Here is a 5,181-nt window from a genome sequence, read left to right as displayed (position 1 = left end):
GTGTAACTACTCTCCATGACTTTAAGTAATAGCAGAGGCATGGGAGATGATGCAGCCAGAAAACTACTTGCCATGAAAGCAAAAGGACCTGAGCTGGATACCCAGCACCCTGAATATCCCCAATATCCCCAGCACCCTCAGCAGTCCCAGGAGCCCCAGCAGCCCCAGGATCTCAAGCACCCCCAGAATCCCTAGCATTTCCAGCAGCCTGAACATCCACAGTATCCTCAGCAGCCTCAGCAACCCCAGCAACCCAGCAACCCCAGCATCTCCAGTATCCCCAGCATCCTGAACATCCACAGTATCCCCAGCACCCCCAGCAGTCCCAGCACCTCCAGCATCTCCAATATCCCCAGAATCCCTAGCACCCCCAGCATCCCCACCATCCACATAAAAGCCAGGCTCTTTTGTGGCAGCTGCGATCCCAGCACTGGAGAAGCAGAGACAAGAGCATCACTGTTATTCACTATGATGATTTCTGATCACAGTTAGTTTTCTACAGAAAGTTCTACAGTAACATAATCCAAATTTGACTACTTAATAGAGTATTGTTTCTAACTCTATCAGATGTAACCAGTATAAGGGCTCCTCCTTTCTGTTTTACATGAAATAGTTACCAAGCAGCAAAAAATTCTCATTGTATATGAAAATACAGAAAAAAAATGAACATAAATATCCGATCTTAAGGGCATCCATCAAGTTTCACAATGATGACAGCTACAGTGGTAGTTTCTCTATTAAGAAAAGAAAATTCCAGAGCAAGGAAAACTAAAACCAGAACCAGATGTATAGAAAATTCAAGGCTAATCGAAGAAAAGGTGGGAAGGGGAAAATCAAGAAAATATGCACTTGAGAGAAATAAATTCTTTGTTCTTCTGTCAGTTTTTAAGATGGACACTAAAAACACAAAACTATCATATAAAATGTGCATGTGGCAATACCATGTCATAGCACATTATAGTACATAATAACACATAGTAATTATGACCAAACACTTGCTTATTTTACAGAGAGGTCCTCCTTTGATTTCGACAGGTTAATTAAATATTATGTTTCTGTGCATTTGTCCAGAACATTCCTGCAAAAATGGCAGTCAAGAAATAAAATGACATTGAGCTAAAAGGAATAAACTAACAGCAGACATAACATACCCATATTTTCTGGAGTGTGGGAAATGTATGCAATGAAAGAAAGGAGATAAATGGGTGGTAGACTGGCCCTTGGTGCCCATGAGATGCTTGGCCCATGAGGTACAAGGCATGTGAACAGGCAGATACAACGTATGATCAAAAGTGTGTTATCAGTAATTCTTCTATGAGTAATGAAAAAAGGTGGCTAGGTCCTGTCACCTTTCTTGTAGGCAGGCAGTAACTTCCCTACCCTTACTCCAGTAGAACTTCCAGGAGCAGCCACAAAATAACAGGATTATGCATTTTTTAATCTACATAATAAAGAACACTAGCTTAGGCAGTTTCCTTACTCCTGACTATCCTCAAAAGGTTTCTATGAAAGGAACTGAAAAAAATCTCTGTAATTGGTTCATAATTGAAAGCCCCAGAGTGGACATTCTCTCTTGCCATAGAATACCCAAGTCATGGAGCAGTGTTTTAGCAAAGCTTGTAGGAAGAATCCGCTTGTGGGATCTTAAAAAATAGGGCTTCTGCACCCCCTTTCTGGAGACTAATGGGCACCCAGGAACACCAGGTATTGGAAGACATCTTTAAGGAGTAAAGCAGAAAGCCTGGGGGGGGGGGGCGACCATTGAATGATGCAAGAGACATGGAGCAACTTTTACCATGAGATAAATGTCAATTTTGGGAAAATTGTAGATGATGGATTCCATTGCATTTGCAGTTTAAATATATGTATATTTTACTCATGCATGCATCTCAACAATTATTTCATATTTTCTAATTAGACAAATTACTAATGGTAACTAAAATGGCTTCCTAAAGCAGTTCAGAGTCTATAAGAAAAGCAATGAATATACAGTCCTCTCCCCACACACACCATAATTACAGTGATATGATAAATCACAAAGTAATGAAATGGATATAAGCTGAGCAGTATTTAAGAAAAGGTTAAATGTCTAGTTCCCAAAGCAGCATCAACGTCTTTTAAACAAAGTCACTAATACAATTCCACATGCACACATATACTTCTTAAAGTAAGAGAGGAGAAATTTTGTAATTAAAAACAATTGAGAAATTTTTTTTTCATTTTTCTTTATTAAGAAATTTTCTACTCACTCCACATGCTATCCACAGACCCCCCCTCCTCCCTCCTCCCACCCCTCAGGCCTCTTTCCCAAGCTACCACATATCCCCACATATGGGAAATCTTGATTTTGGAGAAATTTTCTTAAAAACACTTATATGTGAAAAAAAAAAAAAACCCACTTATATGTGAACACCGTTTCAAAGACTACTCATCAAGCATCCATAGTAGGACTCTACTTGTACTAGTGGAATGTATTCCGTGACCTACAGCCACGGTGAATTCTTTTCTCAACCTGGGGCTATTAGTAGGAAGGCACTTGGAGTGGATAAAGAGTTAACATAGAAACCAGGTGGTGGTGGCACACTTCTTTAATCCCAGCACTCAGAAGGCAGAGGCAGGTGGATCTCTGAGAGTTTGAGGCCATCCTGTTCTACACAGTGAGTTCTAGAACAGCCAAAGCTGTTACACAGAGAAACTCTGTCTCAATTAAAAAAAAAAAAGAAGAAGAAGAATTATCATAGACCTTTGAACAAATTTCATTAAAAGCCTTCAAGAATTGCACTTAATTAAGCAATAGAAATACATCAACAGCTTTAGGAAGCTGTTAATTTGTCTCATTTCACATTCATGAGACTCAGCATCTGTATGAGGCTATAATGAACATTATTTTTTTAAATAATCACAGGTTATTTTCCATCAAGGACATATATTAGTCTCTTAAATATTAAATATTCTAGACAAATGTGTGCCATATTAAATATTCAGAATCTCGTTTTAAACTTTTTTCATCCCAGTAAAATTCCATAATGAGACACTCACTGAACTCAAGCCTGTTTTACGGATGTTACCATGAGTTGGCAGTGAGCCAGCACGTAGTGTCTCCTTTACCTTGGCTTTTAAAACCACGTTTGTTTTCTATGGCCTCATCTTCCCACATCTGTATAGTAAGGAAAAACTTGTGAGGAAGACAAGGAGAAAAAAATCTGCTCATGCTATGCATACACCGTTTTTCATTATTATTATTTATCGTTTTGATTTTCTCATCATACTCTAATTGATCAAGTACCTACTGGTACAGAAAGAGGCATTAGATCCAGATAGACGCAAAGTGCTGCCTTTGGTTGACCCAGACAAAACACTTTCAGTTTCAAATTAGCTTTTTATGGTGATACTAATTTAAAAAATACTTCATTAAGTGTTAAAATCTTCTGATTTTATTGCTATTTTCCACAAAATAATTGATTTCATATAGTGCACTACCTTATTCTGTATACAACTCCATAAACTATATCCCCCATACTCAAAGTAATTTCTGGAGATAGACATACCTGACTTCTTATGATGCTAAATTTTGGTGATTGAAATTGGAAGATGTTAATTTCCTTCTTTAAATCATCAAACAAGTTAGTGAATAGATAAAATTAAGAGCCAAATTCATCTTTTTTCTGCCATTTCTTTTGTTTGTTTCTTTTTGATACAAAGTCTGGGGAAAATTGCCCACATTGGGTTGGCATTTAAAATACAATGAGGACAAACCTAAAATTCTTGATCCTCCTGCCTCAATCTTACACGTATTTAGATGGCAGGCATGCATCACTACATCTGGCTAGTTATGGATAATTAATTCCATTTTAATGAAAGTTCCTTCAAGGTTTTTATGCTTAACTTTCTTAAGAATATCAAGATATGAAAGGTGGTGGTGAAGTACTCCTTTAATTCCAGCACTTGGAAGGCAGAGGCAGTCAGATCTCTGAGTTTGAGGTCAGCCTGATCTACAGAGGGAGTTCTAGGATGGCCCAGGCTACACAGAGAAAGCCTGTCTCAGAAAAAAAAATAGCAAGATACAACATAATAAAGGCAATATACAGGAAGCCCACCTCCCACATCAAACTAAATGGAAAAAGTACAATGCATTTCTAAAAAAAATCTGAGTAAGACAAGGACGTCTTCTCTCTCAGCTCCTGTAAAACATAGTGCTTAAGGACTTAGCTAGAGCAATAAGACAAATAATGAGTATAAAGGAGATATAAATTAGAAGGACAAATCAAATATCTTTATAGATAATGTGATACCATACATAAAGGACCCTAAAGATTCCCTTTACAGATGATAAATACTTTTAGCAAAGTTTAGCAAAGGAGCAGGATATAAAATTAGCATCCAATAGTCAGTGGCCTTCCTGTCGGCAAATGACAAACATATCAACAAAGAAGGCGTACAGGAGAGAGTATGAGGAGTTTAAAGATATTTTTAAAGTCATATGGAAACCTGTGAAAAGCCTCCCTAAACTACACACACACACACGCACGCACGCACGCACGCACGCATGCACCGCACACGCACACTCACGCACGCAACTCATGCACGCATGCACGCACACACTCACATACAGAGTTAAAACAGATTTACCCTACAACAGGGCAACAACACCCCTGTTAGACATCCAATGCTAACTAAGAAAAGGCCCAGTGCCAGGAATGGCTTACTTGTTTTTGGAATTGTTACTCAGTGAGGTTCCATAGACCCCAAAATGGCTGTTGGGCGATATTCGATCACACTGTGAACTCCGAGTTTTCATTTGCATTAGTTAAATAAAATTAACCTTGGGTCGGGAGGCTGAGTTAGCAACTAGTTGACAGAAAATAATCATAGAGCATCAGAGGGCATCTGGAAGAGAAAGAGGGATGCCAGGAAACAGAAGAAGCAGGATGGATGGTACTTGACAGAACACAGATTAATAGAAATGGGTTAATTTAAGCTATAAGAGCTGGTGAAACTCAAGCCTAAGCTGTCATAATTAATAGTAGGTCTCCATGTCATTATTTGGGAGCTGGCTGGCAGGACAGAGAAAGACATGCTACACATGGCTATTGCCATTGCTCTTGGTGATCCCCCATGCCCAAAACTGACGGATGCTGAGAAGACCACACACTCAAGTCATAAAACATGGAGATATGAAGC

This window comes from Peromyscus maniculatus, chromosome 12 (genome assembly GCF_049852395.1).
Source record: "Peromyscus maniculatus bairdii isolate BWxNUB_F1_BW_parent chromosome 12, HU_Pman_BW_mat_3.1, whole genome shotgun sequence".
Classification (NCBI taxonomy): domain Eukaryota; kingdom Metazoa; phylum Chordata; class Mammalia; order Rodentia; family Cricetidae; genus Peromyscus; species Peromyscus maniculatus.
The sequence above is the reverse complement of the archived record's forward strand: the minus strand, read 5'-3'. Positions refer to the sequence as shown.